The sequence below is a fragment of the Rhinoderma darwinii genome, chromosome 5 (genome assembly GCF_050947455.1).
Source record: "Rhinoderma darwinii isolate aRhiDar2 chromosome 5, aRhiDar2.hap1, whole genome shotgun sequence".
Taxonomy (NCBI): Eukaryota; Metazoa; Chordata; class Amphibia; order Anura; family Rhinodermatidae; genus Rhinoderma; species Rhinoderma darwinii.
Genome location: NC_134691.1, coordinates 321,841,859 through 321,861,784, shown reverse-complemented (window position 1 = coordinate 321,861,784; position 19,926 = coordinate 321,841,859). Strand labels below are relative to the sequence as shown.

At 42.7% G+C, this 19,926-nt stretch overlaps 1 long non-coding RNA gene across 1 annotated transcript; it reads left to right on the top strand.

The window, feature by feature from the left end:
- The first annotated feature begins 1,851 nt into the window (after nucleotides 1-1,851).
- LOC142653024 (uncharacterized) lies at nucleotides 1,852-5,467 on the top strand. Its single transcript, XR_012848017.1, has 3 exons — nucleotides 1,852-2,139; nucleotides 2,405-2,464; nucleotides 5,106-5,467. It is a non-coding gene; the product is annotated as an uncharacterized LOC142653024 (long non-coding RNA).
- The last annotated feature ends 14,459 nt before the right edge of the window (nucleotides 5,468-19,926 follow it).

Here is a 19,926-nt window from a genome sequence, read left to right as displayed (position 1 = left end):
TAGAGGAATACACTAGCTCCCGCAATCTCGCCGCGGGAGCCAGTGACCGGCCACAAAGTGAAAGGGGCAGTAAAAACCTCTTAGATGACACCGGCATCTGTGGGGTTAAATGCTTGCGATCAGAAATTTTTATGATCGCAAGAAGTGCCGATGGGCCTTTGCTGTGCAACACAGCAGAGACCCAGCGGCTATGGTGCCCACTCTGCTTCTGAGCGGGGCGCCATTTTTAAGAAGAACTACCAGAATACGTATACATAAGGCTCTCTGTAATGCATGAAAAATGTGCAAAACATTTTTTATAGTTTCTTTACTCAGCTATCAATGATGAAGCTACAGGTCAAATGCCTCCAGAAAAAAGACATCCTGTCTGTACTCCGGTCTTATTTAACCTTCTCATAAGGACATTATGTGGCTAAAAACGAGCACATCCAATTTACCAGTCTGAAAGGCTAAGAAATGAACGTTTATATGGATTTGTGATTTTGAATCATATATTATGACTAGTCTGAATGAGGTCATATGACAGACAGGAAGTGTTGTCATGAGCAGAAGAGAATGCACCGGCAATTCTTGAAATAAATAGCGCGTGCGCACTTGCTTGTGGGGACGTGGCTCCTCCTCCTCTGGAACATCTGCAAGGTTAGCCCGCCATCACTTAGCCACGCTGACATCATATGTGAAGTGACGTCTGAAAGACTCATTCGCTGTAAACAGTCTTGACAAATAATAAATAATTCACAAATCTTAGTGTCAAATCACACTCTGCGTCAAGCCACATTTAACTTGTGGGAGTTTCCCTTTAACCAATTTGCGCAAATAGGCAAACCATTACATCATAATTGCAATCTATTGGCCGCAATAGGATGTAATGGAATGCCCAATGGATGACAAGGGTACAGGAGCTGTGCCCACGCTATCCGCAGCGAGTGCTAACTGTAATATACAGCTAACATCCAACTGCAATGGCCGGGATCGGCATTACATTTGATCCCAGCCGATTAACCACCAGATGCTGTGGTCTGTGGCGACCGCAGCATCTAGGTAAACACAATCGTGAGGCGCCGATGAGTTGCCATGGCAACTGGCAGCCCTTCAAAGGCAAGGCCTAATAGGTTGCTTGTCGGTAAAAATAAAACCATTTTTTTTCATAAAAAGTTGTTTTATTTATCAAAAGTGAAAACAAAATAAACATATACAGTATCGCCATGATCATAACAACCGGTATAATGCAACGGAAGATTTGCAATTCAACAAAAATCATAAAAGTTTTTCAATAAATTAAATGATTCTATTAAAAAATATGAATTGGCCCACAAAAAAAAGCCCACATACAGCTACATTAACAGAAAAATAAAAAAAGCAATGGCTCATGGAATATAGGTAACATGTTATTTATGCAGCGCGGTGAATGGCGCAAGTTTAATGTAATGTGCAAAAGTAGTAAAACAAATAAACTATATAAATTTGGTAGCGCAGTAATCGTAAAGAAACCGCAGAATAAAGTTAACATGTCATTTTTACCGCACAGTGAACGCCGTAAATAGAAAACCAAAAAAACAATATTGGAATTGCTTTTTATTTCCCTTCCAAATGCCTAAAAAAATTCAGCGTCGACAATGCCCAAAATGACTGTGCACTGCACTTCAAGGCAGCAATGCTAACCAATCTACACTGTGACATTGTAAATACTTGCTATCAATACTATCAATAGCAGGAGATGTCACTTCTGGCCATATTTGTGACAGCATCAGATAAAGTACAGGTGGCCATTGTTACCTCACTGCATGATGTCATAATGACTGTGACTATAAGAACTGGGGTTTAGGGGGGGCGACTGCTCAGTCCAGGATATGAAGATAAACAGACACAAGATACTTCACCATGAGGATCTCACAGAGAATAGCGGAAGCTTCTGGTGTTTGTGAAGTCACCAGTCGGAATCCGGAACACTGGAAGAGGAGAACTTCATGCACGAGCCGCATGGCAGGGGAAGAACAACAGGAAAACCGGGGGCTGTGGCTTATACACACGGTAATAGGAGGTTCTGTCATTTACTTTCAGGTTTTGGGACCAAGAAGAAAAACAGTAATGTGGAGGAAAATCTGCCGCCATGATGCCAGCAATCTCCAAACATTGAAGGTATGTACATAATATATATGTTCATTTAGTCTGAAAATGTGGGATATTTGAGAATTTGGGGGTTATTATAAATTATGGCCCATATTTACTGAGCAGTTTATGTCAATTTATTTTGTAAGCTGAACCAAATAAAGTTGCAAACGTCACTTGACAAATTTGACAAATTTAAAAAGTGACAAAAAAGTGTGCTTAAGTGATTAAGTCCCATTTATTACAGTAAACTATGTAAAATGGCAGAAATTTTGCCCTTATTATTTTGTTGCAGGGAGGAGATCTGGACGAGCGGCTGAAGATGAAGATGAGAACTGTGGGATTGATCAAAATCGTATGTAACGTGACAATTCTATTTATAATTCTATATTTGGTGCCTTCCGATGTCATAATACACTGATTATACAGGTCAAGGTAAATACATGGAATGTATTATGACTTTAGCAAGACCCATGTTTGATGTCCTCCTATAACTCCTCCGTGTCACACATGCTAAGATTCCTTACACGTTATCCCATAGCCTCTCATGGTTGTGTCCTCCTAGACCCTGGACCTTGTTTGGTCTGCATAGAGGCTGAACAGTTCTCAGTGGTCCATAACTATTTTTTGGTGGGATAACAGGGAACGATGGTTTCCCATAGTTCAAGCAGAAGACACCTGCTATATGCTATGTTCACCAGTGAGGCAAGTCCAAGCTAGAAGTAATTGCATGTTACTTGTGGCTAGAGATGAGCGAACCGGGACAACCGAACCCGGTTTCGGTCCGAACATCAGGAAAAATTCGGTTCGCAGTGAATCCGAACTTCACCGGGTTCGGCCGAACCCGTTTTGACCGAACCCGGTCAAAAATATTATACAAATCGGCAGCCACTTGTCTCTATCAATCACTGATAGAGAAAAGAGGCTGTTGATTAAAAATAAAATAAAAAGCATTTCATATGTACCCGGTCGTTGTCTTGGTGACGAGTCCCTCTTCTTCCTCCTCTCCGACCTTCTTTTCTGACGCGGCAGCCTGTGATTGGCTGCAGAGGCCTCTGCAGCCTGTGATTGGCTGCAGAGGCCTCTTCAGCCTGTGATTGGCTGCAGTGGTCACATGGGCTACGTCACCCAGGAATGTCGGGCCGGATGTCGAGAGGGACGCGTCACCAAGGCAACGGCCAGGAGACCGGACTGGAGGAAGCAGAAAGCTCTCGGTAAGTATGAACGTCTTTTTTTTTTGAAAGGTTACTCTATATTCTGATCGGAATTCACTGTCCAGGGTGCTGAAACAGTTACTGCCGATCAGTTAACTCTTTCAGCACCCTGGACAGTGACTATTTACTGACGTCACCTAGCAACGCTGCCGTAATGACGGGTGCACACACGTAGTCACCCGTCATTACGGGGCCTCATGCACACGACCGTAAAAACACCCGTTATTACGGGTCGTAATTACGACCCGAAATAGCAGGCCCATAGACTTCTGTTAGCCACGGGTACCTTCCCGTTTTCTCACGGGAAGGTGCCCGTGCCGTTAAAAAGATAGAACATGTTCTATTTTTTTATTTTACGGGCCGTGCTCCTATACTTTATAATGGGAGCATGGCTCGGAAAAACGACCGGCTGCCCGTGGCCGGCCGTGCTCATCTCCTGAAATACTCTGTGCTACCTTAAACTCTGTGCAGAGTTCACTGCAGCACAGAGATGAGCGTGCGTATCTTGTCCGGGGTGGTGACTTGCCAATCATGTGAAGGTGTTATTGAGGACAGGAGTGGAGGAGACTGAGCTACGTAATGGTAAGAGCAGAGTTCACAGCAGCACAGAGTATTTCAGGAGAGGAGCGTGCAGATTCTGTGCTGCTGTGAGCTCTGCTCTTACCATTACGTAGCTCTCAGTCTGTTACCTCTCCTCCACTCCTGTCCTCAATAACACCTTCACATGATTGGCAAGTCACCACCCCGCACAATATCCGCACGCTCATCTCCTAAAATACTCTGTGCTGCTGTGAACTCTGCTCTTACCATTACGTGGTGACTTGCCAATCATGTGAAGGTGTTATTGAGGACAGGAGTGGAGGAGAGGTAACAGACTGAGAGCTACGTAATGGTAAGAGCAGAGTTCACAGCAGCACTGAATCTGCACGCTCATCTCCTGAAATACTCTGTGCTGCCTTAAACTCTGTGGACAGGTCAGGATCCTGTTTCTTTTAAATGCTGCACTGTAGCGCAGCCTTATATAGTGGATCAAGCGGGTTCCCCAGCAGCATTTAAAAGAAACAGGATCCTGACCTGTCCACAGAGTTTAAGGCAGCGCAGCACAGAGTATTTCAGGAGAGGAGCGTGTGATTGGCTGCAGAGGCCGGTGCAGCCTGTGATTGGCTGCAGAGGCCGCTGCAGCCTGTGATTGGCTGCAGAGGCGGTCACGTGGGATGAAGCGTCATCCCTGGAGGCCGGCCTTCTGACGTCATCCTGACGTGCGTGACCGCCACTACAGCCTGTGATTGGCTGCAGCGGCGACATGGATGAAACGTCATCGCTGGAGGCCGGACAGGAGGAATGTAAGTATAAACGTATTTTTTTATTTTTTATTATTACATTAAAATTTTATTTTCCGTGCGCCGAGCATGGTACTGTCAAGGTTGCTGAAAGAGTTAGTGCAGCCCATTAAATCTTTCAGCACCCTGGACTAAGTACCATGCTCGGCGCACGGAAATTACAGGTTCGGTCAGAACTAGTTCGGTCCGAATCTAACTTTTTCGTGAAATTCGGCGAACTAGCCGAACCGAACTAATCATAAGTTTGCTCGTCTCTACTTGTGGCCATTAGGAGGAGAAAAACTCAAAGAGGGAGGACATCAATTGTGAGTCTAAGAAGTTGACTGTGTAAAAAATGGCTTCCAGACCAAAGGCCTAATCCCTGCCCTCCTGGAGTCGGCCATTTGCTTTACACCACATCAGGGACCTGGTATAATGGAACTGGCCTTCTCCTGTGACATAGGAGGGCAGTGTTTTCTTTCTCTTTCACCAGCAGAGATGACCATAGCCGAGCTGTGATCTCCGGAGTCCGATCGGTGGAGGAGCGACCTGCATGATACCGGGACGTCGTGGAGAACATCTGGGATTGGACACCTTCTTATAACTTACTATTCCATATAATGTCGTAGCTATCAGTAAGATGTTAGTTAGTTGCATTACAAGCTCTGATCCTGGGTTCTCGGACTGATCGCCTTTTCTCGGGGTCAACAAGGAATTTTCCCCTGTGGCACAAATTGGCTAAACGTGCGCAGGGTTTTTGCCTTCTTCTGGATCAATAGCTTTAGTTAGGAATTTTATTTAAATAAATTGTGTTTAAAAATGAAAGCTCTGTCTCCTCGTCATTTCTCAATATTATATAGCAGTCAGGTATTAGTATATATTATGGGAGGTTATTATGGTTATTTTGCTGCTGATAATCCAATATGGCTGTATCCAGGATGCATTGGATAATATACACAAACAGAAAAGAAATACATCATATGAGCCATATAAATGTTACTACTATAAAGAAACACTAAGGATCAATGCACACGATGCGTATTTTGTGCGTTTTTGCCGAGCAAATTTGTGTGCAGTAAATCCGCAGAGTAATACAGTACCAGCATATTCAATGAGATTCCAGGAAATCTCATGTACACGGTCCTGTTTTGCCTGAGAAATCCTTCTGTGCGGGTCCTAGATCAGCCATTTTTCCCCCATCCCTTACTAAGCCACATTCCTCAGCCGTCTGCCAGCGAAAATGGAAGAGATTGGAAGGAACATGAAGAGGTTGTCGATGTTGCTGAGAACCCCAGCAATCAGATGTAATCTATGAAGGGCTTTATTTCGCTGCAGTGCCACCGCAGGGTTAAAGGGTAACTAAACGTTTGAAAAACTTCTGACATGTCATAGTGACATGTTAGAAGTTTTAATTGGTGGGTGTCCGAGCACAGAGATCTGCACCAATCGCTCAAACTGAGCAGCAGAAGCCCTCGTGTGAACGCTCAGCCGCTTCGTGTCTGTTCGGATTTATCCGAAAAGCCGATGTATCGGAGTACGGGCCCATAGACTTTCGAGTCCGTACTCCGATACATTCATTTCCAGAAAAAGTTGAACAGACATGAAGCGGCTGAGCGCTCACATGAGCACTTCAGCTGCTTCGTTTGAGCGAATGGTGGTGGTCTCAGTGTTCGGACCCCCAGCAATCAAAACTTCTGACATGTCACTATTAAGTTAGCTTTAAGTTACCCTTTAAGGCAATGAATTACACAGTTGAAAACTATGGGCTTTCGGTATAATGCGAGAATGTGCTGATCCTCCAAATTCTAGTTATTTCATTTTCTCACCATTTTCACAGCCATACAAAATCTGAGCAGCATTTTGATATTTGTCAGTATTGAATTTGCTGGTCATTAAAGGACCATACCCTACTAGATAACTGCCACCATGGGAATTATGTTCCTTATAGAAAATCACTCCCACTTTTGCAGATGTCATTAGTGCATTGTTACATTTGTATTTTCTCATAAACCTGCCGTTAAATCAGGTGCGACCGAATAAAAATATAAAGCAAGTCCTAAATCTGTAACAACTAATAAAACACTTTTTAATAAATGGGAAGTGACTGTTTTAGCAACATGACCAATACTTCTTAATTATTTTAAAGAAAAGCCCTCATTGGCGCAACAGAGGGAATCATCTCACGATAAATAGGAGAGGCAGGAAAGTGAGAGGTGTACACTCCCCTGGCGGTATTGTGCTGGGGGCACGACAACCTGGTAGTCAAAAAGATGTCTATATAGTCCAAGTGCTGGTTCGGGGGACTACTAGCCACTAGTGTCCCAGGCAGAGAATAATCAGTATCGAATGCTGAGATGCACTAGGATATTCTGAGTGCAAGACGGTGAAAAATTACCCTTTACGAAGGCGCTGTTTCCTTTGCGATATTAAGGATGATCCTCTGGAGTCATGCAAATGTTAACCTTTTATGAATATCGTAACATGCAACACGTTTCAGAGCCGAACCGGCTCCTTCATCGACATTTGACCTATACTTAAGTCATAGACGGGAAGCGGGAGTATGGAGCAGGCTCACGGCTCCATCATCTAAGCTGTTAGAAAGAGAGGGGCGGCCCCCTCTGACAGCCGATCGGGTGCAGATCGTCATCAAGGCAGCCTGGGGGCCAAATGAAGGCCTCCAGGTCTGCCATCTTTGTACTCCTATTAAGCTCTGCCTGCGACAGCGTTTAATAGAATCCTATGAAAATCATGTTTTACTGCAATACGTTATTATTGCACTATATCATGCAAACGATCCAATGATCACTGGTTCAAGTCCCCTAGGGGACTAATAAAAAAAAGTAAAAAACGGTTAAAGTTTTTTATGTACAAAAAATTATTAAAAGTTAAAAAAAAGGGATGTAAAAAATAAATTATAAAAACACAGCTGGTATTACCACCATCTGTAAAAGTCAAAACTATTACAATTTCACGTTACTTAATCCGCAGGGCGAACGCTGTAAAAAGACAAAAATGCCAGAATAGCTGGTTTTGGTTACCTCATCTCCCACAAAAAAAATGGAAAAAAAAGTAATCAAAAGATTTATGTACCCTGCAATGGGCCCAATAAAAACTATAGCTCACTCCACAAATAACAAGCCCTCACATTGTTTAATTGATGGATAAATCAAAAAGTTATGGCTCTCATAATATAGCAACACAAAAAATGTTTTTCTTAACAATACGTTTTTTCTTTATCCAAGTAGAAAAACATAAAAAACTACATAGGTTTGCTATTGCTGTAATTCTACCACAAAATAAAGTTAACATGTCGTTTTTATTGCATAGTGAACACCGTAAAAACGAAACCCAAAAAACAGCGGAGGAATCGCTGTTTTTTTTCCATTCCACCCCACAAAGAATTTTTTTCTAGATTTCTAGTACATTATATGGTGAAAATTAAGGAAGGAGGGAAAGGAAAAAGAACAAATGAAAATCCGATAAATGACTGTGGCGGGAAGGGGTTTATGTGCAATAGTAGAAAAAAGATACATATTTGGTATCGCTGTAATCTTATTGGCCCATAGAATAAAGGTAACATGTTATTTATGCAGCAGGGTGAATGGCGCAGGTTTCAAATTTTGTAATGTGCAACAGAGATAAAACAAAAAAAAACGACACAAATTAATTATCGCTATACTCATAACGACCCGCAAAATATAGTTATTTTTGTCGCACAAAGAATATCGTAAAGAATAAATAAAAAAAATTAAATAAAAAAATACAATTTGTTTTGCAAAAAACAAGCCCTCATATGGCTACGTCGACAGAAAAACTAAAACGTTATGGCCCACGGAACGTAGTGATAAAAAAAAAAAAATTGCTGCATCCCTCTTAGTGACCGCCAATACGCCTTTTCATGGCGGTTACTAAGGGGTCTTAGGATAGGCCGCCGCCGCTTTTTCACGGCAGCCTAGTCTAAGTCCTGATGACAGCCGGGATCTTGGTCCAATGGTAGCGATCGAAGTTTACTTAGATCGCGGCCGTTTAACCCCTTAAATGCTGCGGTTAATAGCGACCACGGCATTCAAGTCATTTACAGAGGGAGGGAGCTCCCTCTGTCACCCATCGGCGGCCCGCAAATGCAATACTGAGTATACCAAAGCATTATATCTGCGATCAAAAGATCTAGTAGGACTAAAAAAAATAAGTAATAAATGTTAAATAAAAATTATTAATAAAGATTACAGTAAATAAAACAACAAACCATTTTTTCCATTTAAAAGTGGATTTATTTAGTAAAAATGTAAAAAAAAAATAAAAGTACACATATATTGGATCGCCACGACCGTAATGACCAAAACAATAAAGTTAACATGAAATTTAAACTGCAAGGGGAACACCGTAAAAAAAAAACGCAAAAAATGATGGTGGAGTTGCTATTTTTTTCCATTGCCCCCCAAAAAGGTGATAAGAAAAGATAAGTCCCATATACCCAGAAGCGTAGATAGGTTCTCCAGCACCCGGAGCAAAGATTCAGTTTGGCCCCCCACCGAACCTCTTTTCCGACATCTCCTTCTCCCTCGCCATGTTTGTTTCTCCTAACAATCAATGAGGTGTCACATTTTTTTATGTAACTCAAGCAAAAAGCCATTTGTACATTTTACAAGCAATACAGTTCTATATACAACACCAGAACCAAGCTCATTACATATATACAACACCAGAACAAAGCTCATTACATATATACAGCACCAGAACAAGCTCATTACATATATACAACACCTGAACTAAGCTCATTACATATATACAGCACCAAAACAAAGCTCAGTGCATATAGACAGCACCAGAACAAAGCTCATTACATATATACAGCACCAGAACAAAGCTCAGTGCATATATACAGCATCAGAATCAAGATCAGTACATATATAAAGTGTCAGAACCAAGCTCAATACATAAATACAGTGCCAGAACCAAGCTCAGTACATATATACTGTACCAGAACCAAGCTCAGTACATATATACAGTGCCAGAACCATGCTCAGTACATATATACAGTGCCAAAACCAAGCTCAGTACATATATACAGTGCCAGAACCAAGCTTAGTACATAAATACAACACCGGCACAAATACAGCTCAATTAATTGCAACCCCTGCAGTATAGGTTTGCACTAAATTGTATACAGCTCCCAGCTTGGCCAAAACAATGTTATTGATATGCTGGGAGTGGCTGTTTCACACAAAAAATCATACCACCCATCTTCTTGCAGCAGATCATAAAGTAGATTAGAGGCAGAATAAACATTTACATTAAGTGACTCACCAGTGATGATCTCAGATTCTAGTTGTATATTTTTCTCTTTTTTTCCCCATCTGGTCCAGACCTCTATGATGACTTCTCCCGGCCACAGCCCATTTCTGCAGTTTGCAACTCAGATGTCTCCAGCTTCTCACTGTTCAAACATTTCTGCACCTATAAACAAAGATAAAGTTATCATGGTGCCAGACACTGCAGCTCTAATTATAATAGCACCATACACTGTCCCTGATTATAATAGCACCATACACTGCACCTCTAATTATAATAGCACCATACACTGTGTCCCACACACACACACACACACACACACATACACACACCGTGCCCCCTGTAGATAGTGCCCCCCATAGAGCCCCCTGTAGATAATGCCCTACATAGAACCCCCTGTAGATAGTGACCCCGTAGAGCCCCTGTAGATAGTGCCCCATATACAGCCCCCTGTAGATAGTGTCCCACATATAGCCAACCCTGTTCTGACACTGCTTCCCCTGCTGCTCTATCTTATGGTGGTCTCCACTTCGCTCATGCCCCCAGACCTGAGAATAGGCAGGGTGGAGGAGTAGGTATACTTCTTTCCCCACACTGCACTTTCCAGGTCATTCCCCCGGTCCCCTCACTCACATTTCCCTCTTTTGAAGTCCACACCCTCAGACTCTTTCACCCTTTTTCCCTCAGAGTGGCAGTTGTCTACCACCCCCCGGGCTCACCCCGCCAATTCCTGGATCATTTTGCTGCCTGGCTTACACAATTTCTATCCTCTGAAACACCCACTCTCATCATGGGTGACTTCAACATCCCCATTGATAACCCAATCTCCTCATCTGCCTCCCAGTTTCTATCTTTAACCTCGTCCCTAGGTCTGTCACAACTTACTAACTCTCCTACGCATGAAGACGGGCATTCGCTTGACCTGGTCTTCTTCCGTCTCTGCTCAGTTTCTGACTTTATTAACTCTCCTCTCCCGCTTTCTGACCACAATCTTCTCTCCTTTACTATCAAATATTCTCTGCCTCCTCAGGTCATCCCTACGTATCAGACATACCGAAATCTACATGCCATTAACACTGTGAAACTCATAGACAGTCTACAGTCCTCATTGTCCCCTATCTCTTCCCTCTCCTGTCCCAATCTGGCTGCCAAACTTTACAATAACACTCTAAAAAATGCATTGGATGAAGCAGCCCCCCCTACACTCCGAACCACCCGACAAAGACGGCGACAACCCTGGCACACGCCTCAATCCCGCTTTCTTCAGCGGTGCTTGAGATGTGCCGAACGACTATGGAGAAAATCACATTTGGATGCAGATTTCCTCCATTACAAATTTATGCTCAAAACGTACAACTTTGCCCTTCACTGCACCAAACAAGTCTATTTCACTTCTCTCATCTCCACACTATCTAATAATCCAAAAAAGCCTCTTTGATACTTTTCACTCCCTCCTTAGTCCTAAAGTGGAGACGCCAATCACAGATCTCAGTACTGAAGACCTGCCCAATTATTTTAAAGTTAAAATTGACAACATCCGGCATGATATTATCTCCCAGTCCCCTAGTAACATCGATCCCCTTCCCTCCCGCACTCCCTCTTCTTCACTCTCAGCATTTGACGCAATAACTGAAGAAGAAGTCTCGAGGCTCCTCTCTTCTTCTCGTCCTACTACCTGCCCTAGTGATCCTGTCCCCTCACACCTCCTCCAGTCCCTCTCCCCAGCTGTCACTAGTCACCTGACTAAAATATTTAACCTCTCTCTTTCCTCTGGTATCTTTCCCTCCGCTTTTAAACATGCCATTATAAACCCATTACTGAAAAAACCAACTCTTTACCCTGTCCAGCGCTGCCAACTACCGACCAGTCTCTAATCTGCCCTTCATCTCCAAACTCCTGGAACGCTTGGTCTACTCTCGCCTGATCCGCTATCTCTCTGTTAACTCCATTCTTGACCCCTTACAATCTGGTTTCCGCACCCTACACTCCACAGAAACTGCCCTTACTAAAGTCTCAAATGATCTCTTGGCGGCTAAATCGGACGGTAAATCCTCTCTCCTGATTCTTTTGGATCTCTCTGCAGCCTTTGACACTGTAGACCACAAACTCCTACTTAACATGCTCCACTCTATTGGCCTCAAGGACGCGGCTCTCTCTTGGTTTTCCTCCTATCTCTCTGACCGCTCATTCAGTGTGTCATTTGCTGGTTCCACTTCTTCTCCTCTTCCCCTTGCTATCGGGGTTCCTCAGGGATCAGTCCTAGGTCCGCTGCTCTTTTCTCTCTACACAGCTCCTATTGGACAAACCATCAGCAGATGTGGCTTCCAGTACCATCTCTACGCTGATGACACCCAATTATATGTCTCTTCCCGTGACATCACCCCTGCTCTAATACAGAACACCAGTGATTGTCTGTCCGCTGTCTCTAACATCATGTCCTCTCTCTATCTGAAACGGAATCTTTCTAAAACTGAGCTCCTTGTGTTCCCACCATCTACTAACCTCCCTAAACCTGATGTCTCCATCTCTGTGTGTGGCACTACCATCACTCCTAAGCAGCACGCCCGCTGTCTCGGGGTTATTTTTGACTCAGATCTTTCCTTTACTCCTCACATACAATCACTTTCACGCTCCTGTCATTTTCACCTCAAAAACATCTCCAGAATCCGCTCTTTTCTTACAGAGGAAACCGCCAAAACGCTCATTGTTGCTCTAATTCACTCTCGTCTTGACTACTGTAACTCATTACTAATCGGTCTTCCCCTCACTAAACTCTCCCCTCTCCAATCTATCCTCAATGCAGCAGCCAGGCTCATCTTTATGACCAACCGCTACACCAACGCCTCTAATCTGTGCCAGTCACTGCACTGGTTGCCCATCCCCTTCCGAATAAAATTCAAACGTATTACTCTCACCCACAAAGCTCTCCACAGTGCTGCACCTCCTTACATCTCCTCCCTCATCTCTGTCTACCACCCTACTCGGGCTCTACGTTCTGCCAACGACCTAAGATTAAAATCCTCCATAATCCGAACCTCCCACTCCCGTCTCCAGGATATCTCTCGTGCTGCACCCGTCCTCTGGAATGTGCTACCCCAGACAATCCGATTAATTCCCAATATCCACAGTTTTAAACGTGCCCTGAAAACACATCTATTTAGACAGGCCTATAACATTCCCTAATCTGACTCCTTTCCATGGCCCTCCTTTTAGATAAGTCATCAGAATAAGATTCCCTCACACTTCTTCTCTTCATGTCCGTCATACACGGATACTGGCTGGTGACCGGCTCATACAGCTTTATGTTACCACCGCATGTGTATAAAAATGGCCGGACCATTGTACAGAACAAACACTGTTACACTTTGTGTCTCCCTTATGTCCTCATAGATTGTAAGCCCTTGCGAGCAGGGTCCTCACTCCTCAGGTTTGAATTGTAAATGACCTTTGTCACTATGTAATGTCTGATATTGTTTGTTTCATGTCCCCTCTAAATTGTAAAGTGCTGCGTAATATGTTGGCGCTATATAAATAAAGATTATTATTATAGTGCCCACATATAGTCCCCCTGTAGTGTCCCACATATAGCCACCACTGTTGATATTGCCCCACATATAGCCACCTCTGAAAATAGTGCCCCACATGTAGCCCCCCTTGTAGATAGTGCCCCATATATAGCCCCCTGTAGATAGTGCTCCACATATAGCCCACCCCTGCATATAGTGTCCAACATATAACCCATCCCTGTAGATAATGCCCTACATATATCTCCCCTTATAAATAGTGCTCCACATATAGCCCACCCCTGTATATAGTGCCTAACATATAGCTCCCCCTATAGTGCTCCACATAAAGCCCACCCCTGTATATAGTGCCTCACTAATAGCTCCCCCTATAGTGCTCCACATATAGCCCACCCCTGCATATAGCCCATCCCTGTATATAGTGCCTCACATATAGCTCCCCCTATAGTGCTCCACATATAGCCCACCCCTGTATATAGCCCCCCCCTGTAGATAGAGCTGACCTCTGTATATAGCCCCCCTGTAGATAGAGCTGACCTCTGTAGATAAAGCCCCCCCTGTAGATAATATCACTCACATTTTTGTTAGAATAAAAAAAAAAAACATGACACACTCCCGCTCTCACGCGCCGTCCAGTGGCAATGTAGACCTGCTATCTTCTGAGCAGGTCTGCTGGAGTTACATCCTCACGCTGCTTGCATCGTTGAAAGGCGCTGATCGACATGGCAAGTCATTCTGCTCTGCCAATCAGCGGCTTTCATAGACGCAAGCATCGCGGCGCTTGCGTCTATGAAAGGCAGTGATTGACAGGGCACTATGACTTGCCCTGTCAATCAGCGCCTTTCAACGATGCAAGCGGCGCAAAGAAGTAACTACATCGCTTGAGTCGTTGAAAGGCGCTGAATGGCCGGGCACAGAACGTACCCGTCCATTCGTCTCCTACAGTGCAGGAGGGGGTGGCGGCGGCTGGTGTCATTGGCGCCGCCACCCCTCTTAGAGAGGTAGTAGGGCGCCGTAATGGACGGTGCAGTCCTGGCAACCCCCCCACCTCCCCCCTTAGTTGCGCCCGGGGCACATGCCCCGCCTGCCCCACCTTGCTACGCCCCTGCACGTACCCCCAAAAAGTACCACAAAAAACAAGCCCACATATTACTAAATTGACGGAAAATTTTAAAAGTGACGATGCAAAAACAAATAATTTCAGTTGAAATGTGTTTTTATTGTGCAAAAGTCGTAAAACATAAAAAACCTATACATATGTGGTATCACCGTAATCGTACCGACCCATAGAATAAAGGTAACATGTTATTTACGCCTCATGGTAAACAGCATCGAACAATGGCGGAATTGCTGTTTTTTTTTTTTTTATTCTCCTCCAATATAAGTTAATAAAAAAATTATATGTACCCGAAATGGTGGCATTAAAAATTACAACTAACTCCGCAAAAAAAAAAGTCCTTGGCTATGTCGATGCAAAAATAAAAAAGTTGTATCTCTTCAAATGCGACGATGGAAAAACTAAAAAAAGTAGCTTGGAAATTAAGGCCTAAATAAGCTGGTCACTAAGGAGTTAAAGCCAAAAATAACTGTTTCCTGAAAGGATAAAGGACTTGAGATGAGCAAACCTATTAGACACATATCACATTAGGTCCAAATTTCCCAAAAGCTTAAAATTCGTCAAAATGTGAAAGTTTTGGTGTTCGCAGCACAAGAATTGTCAAAATGGTGGCCACCGGTGAGCGCTGTCCACCAATTTGCCAATTATATAAAAAAAAGAGGAGAGAAGAGGATTATTAAAAATAAATAAATAAACTAAACATACTGCAAAGGGGAGACATTTCCTCAACCTGTTGCAGGAAAATTTTATGGGCCAGTTTGTGGAAGACCCGACTAGAGGTGAAGCTCTGTTGGATCTGGTCATTTCTAATAATGCAGATCTTGTTGGGAATGTCAATGTTCGTGAAAACCTCGGTAACAGTGATCATAATATAGTTACATTTTACCTATACTGTAAAAAACAAACGCAGGCTGGGAGGGCAAAAACATTTAATTTTAAGAAAGCCAATTTCCCCAGGATGAGGGCTGCAATTCAGGATATGGACTGGGAAGAACTAATGTCAAATAATGGGACAAATGATAAATGGGAGATTTTCAAATCTACTTTCAGTTATTATAGTGCAAAATTTATTCCTATAGGTAACAAGTATAAACGACTCAAATTAAACCCCACATGGCTTACACCTTCTGTGAAAGGGGCAATACATGACAAAAAAAGGGCATTTAAAAAATACAAATCTGAGGGTACAGCTGTAGCCTTTGTAAAATATAAAGAGCTTAATAAAATCTGTAAAAATGTAATAAAATTAGCAAAAATACAAAGTGAAAGGCAGGTGGCCAAGGATAGTAAAACAAATCCCAAAAAATTCTTCAAGTATATAAATGCTAAAAAGCCAAGGTCTGAACATGTAGGACCCCTAGATAATGGTAATGGGGAGTTGATCACAGGGGATCAAGAGAAGGCAGAGTTACTAAATGGGTTCTTTAGCTCTGTATATACAACTGAAGAAAGAGCAGCTGATGTAGCCGCTGCCAGTGCTGTTAATATATCAGTTGATATACTGAATTGGATGAATGTAGAGATGGTCCAAGCTAAATTAAATAAAATAAATGTGCACAAAGCCCCGGGACCAGATGGGTTACACCCTAGAATTCTTAAAGAGCTTAGTTCAGTTATTTCTGTCCCCCTTTTCATAATATTCAGAGAATCTCTAGTGACTGGTATAGTGCCAAGGGACAGGCGCAGCGCAAATGTGGTGCCTATTTTCAAAAAGGGCTCTAGGTCTTCCCCAGGTAATTATAGACCAGTAAGCTTAACATCCATCGTGGGGAAAATGTTGGAGGGGCTATTGAGGGACTATATACAGGATTATGTGACAATAAATAGCATTATAAGTGACAGCCAGCACGGTTTTACTAAGGACAGAAGTTGTCAAACTAACCTAATCTGTTTTTATGAAGAGGTGAGCAGAAGTCTAGACAGAGGGGCCGCTGTGGATTTAGTGTTTTTGGACTTTGCAAAGGCATTTGACACTGTCCCCCATAGACGCCTAATGGGTAAATTAAGGACTATAGGTTTAGAAAATATAGTTTGTAATTGGATTGAGAATTGGCTCAAGGATCGTATCCAGAGAGTTGTGGTCAATGATTCCTTCTCTGAATGGTCACCGGTTATAAGTGGTGTACCCCAGGGTTCAGTGCTGGGACCACTATTATTCAACTTATTTATTAATGATATAGAGGATGGGATTAATAGCACTATTTCTATTACACCAAGCTATGTAATATAGTTCAGTCTATGGAAGATGTTCATGAATTGCAGGCAGATTTAAACAAACTAAGTGTTTGGGCGTCCACTTGGCAGATGAAGTTTAATGTAGATAAATGTAAAGTTATGCATCTGGGTACCAACAACCTGCATGCATCATATGTCCTAGGGGGCGCTACACTGGCGGATTCACTTGTTGAGAAGGATCTGGGTGTACTTGTAAATCATAAACTCAATAACAGCATGCAGTGTCAATCAGCTGCTTCAAAGGCCAGCAGGATATTGTCGTGTATTAAAAGAGGCATGGACTCGCGGGACAGGGATGTAATATTACCACTTTACAAAGCTAGGCCTCATCTAGAATATGCAGTTCAGTTCTGGGCTCCAGTTCATAGAAAGGATGCCCTGGAGTTGGAAAAAATACAAAGAAGAGCAACGAAGCTAATTAGGGGCATGGAGAATTTAAGTTATGAGGAAAGATTGAAAGAATTAAACCTATTTAGCCTTGAAAAAAGACGACTAAGGGGGGACATGATTAACTTATATAAATATATTAATGGCACATACAAAAAATATGGTGAAATCCTGTTCCTTGTAAAACCCCCTCAAAAAACAAGGGGGCACTCCCTCCGTCTGGAGAAAAAAAGGTTCAAGCTGCAGAGGCGACAAGCCTTCTTTACAGTGAGAACTGTGAATCTATGGAATAGCCTACCGCAGGAGCTGGTCACAGCAGGGACAGTAGATGGCTTTAAAAAAGGGTTAGATAATTTCCTAGAACAAAAAAATATTAGCTCCTATGTGTAGAAATTTTTCCTTCCCTTTTCCCTTCCCTTGGTTGAACTTGATGGACATGTGTCTTTTTTCAGCCGTACTAACTATGTAACTATGTAACTATGTAACTATGTAACTATGTAACTCACCACCTTCCCTGGTCTCCTGACGTGTCCCTGCCGGAAAGTGAGATGACGTAGCTGTGATCGCTGTAGCCAATCCCAGGCTGTAGAGGTCACATGGGACAGCTGCATCATGACGTTGTTTTGTCACATGTGACTTCTGCAGCCTGAGATTGGCCGCAGTGATCACATGGGACAGCTACGTCATCTCACCTGCCGGTAGCGATGTGTCACTGCTGTAGTACAGCGTATGTGTTGAGTGTGTTTGTTATTATTTTTGTTCAAATCACATGTACCCTGATTGCCTTGTTTGACCCTCTGATGTCTTCAAGGACTGTAACCAATTTAGATTCAGTCCTAGAAGACGTTAAATAGTCTGATAGGCATATCGGGGGACTTGCGATTCGCAAAATGAATTTGGACCGAAACGAACGGCCGATTTAAAAGAAAATTCGCTCATCACTATTGACCCCTTCCCTCTTTGACCACTTTTGACCTTCCTGACAGAGCCTCATTTTTCAAATCTGACATGTTTCACTTTATGTGGTAATAACTCCGGAATGCTTTTACCTATCCAAGGGATTCTGAGATTGTTTTCTCATGACACATTGGACTTTATGTTACTGGCAAAATTTGCCCGATACATTCAGTATTTAATTGTGAAAAACACCAAAATTTAGCGAAAAATTGCAAAAATTAGCATTTTTCTCAATTTAAATGTATCTGCTTGTAAGACAGGCAGTTATACCACACAAAAATGTTGCTAATTAGCATCACCCATATGTCTACTTTAGTTTAGCATCGTTTTTTGAACATCATTTTATTTTTGTAGGACGTTACAAGGCTTAGAACTTTAGCAGCAATTTCTCACATTTTCAAGAAAATTTCAAAATGCTATTTTTACAGGGGCCAGTTCAGTTGTGAAGTGGCTTTGAGGTCCTTAGATATTAGAAACCCCCAATAAGTCACCCCATTTTAAAAACTGCACCCCTCAAAGTATTCAAAACAGCATTTAGAAAGTTTCTTAACCCTTTAGACATTGCGCAGGAATTAAGGCAAAGTAGAGGTGAAATTTACAAAGTTCATTATTTTTTTTTCAGAAGTTTATTTTGAATCAATTTTTTTGTACCACAGAAGGTTTTACCAGAGAAATGCAACTCAATATTTATTGACCAGGTTCTGCAGTTTTTTATTTTTGCGTGCACAAAGCGGTGTCAGGGATTATTTTTTGTGGGACGGATTGCCGTTTTTATTAGTACTATTTTGGAGTAAATGTGACTTTTTGATCACTTTTTATAGCATTTTTTGGAAGGAGATGTGACCTAAAAACAGAGATTTTGGCGTTGTTTTTCATGTTTTTTTTTACCGCGTTCACCGTGCGGGATAAATGACATAATTGTTTTGTAGTTTGGGCCATTACGGACGCGGTGATACCAATTATGTATAGTTTTTTTAAAATTTTTACGGTTTTTCCCATAATAAAAGTCTTACTATGGGAAAAAAGTCAGTTTAGCTTTATTTTTATTTGAAATGTGTGTGTTTTTATTGTTTTACCACATTTTTATTAACTTTTTTTTACTTTTTTGACTTGTCCCACTAGGGGACTTAAGGGCCTGATGCCTCGATCGCTACTCTAATACACTACACTACATACTTAGTGCAGTGTATTAGCGCTGTCAGTTATTCACTGACAGCAAGCCTATGAGGACACGCCGCATTTTCTGGCGTCCGATTGCCACAGCAACCCAGCGATTGCGTCACTGGGTTGCCGGTCGGGTGAAAACCTATCAGATGCTGCGCAATATTGAGCGCAGCATCTGAGGGGTTAATCTGCCGGATCGGAGAATAGCTCCGGTCCTGGAAGTTACAGGAGGGTGCCAGCTGTATAATACAGCTGTCATCCCGCGGTGATGGTGCCGGCTCTGCTTCTGAGCCCGCACCATCACTGCGACGTAACTGTACTGCGCTTTGCGGGAACACCTTCCCGGCAGCGCCGTATATATACGGCGGATGTCGGGAAGGAGTTAAGGACTCTGCACTGCAAGGCAGCAATGCTAACCAATCTGCACTGTGACATTGTAAATACTTATTATTAACACTATAGCAGGAGATGTCACTTCTGGTCATATTTGTGACATCATCAGATAAAGTACAGGAGGCCATTGTTACCTCACTGCATGATGTCATAATGACTGTGACTCTATAAGAACTGAGGTTTAGGGGGGACGACTGCTCAGTCCAGGATATGAA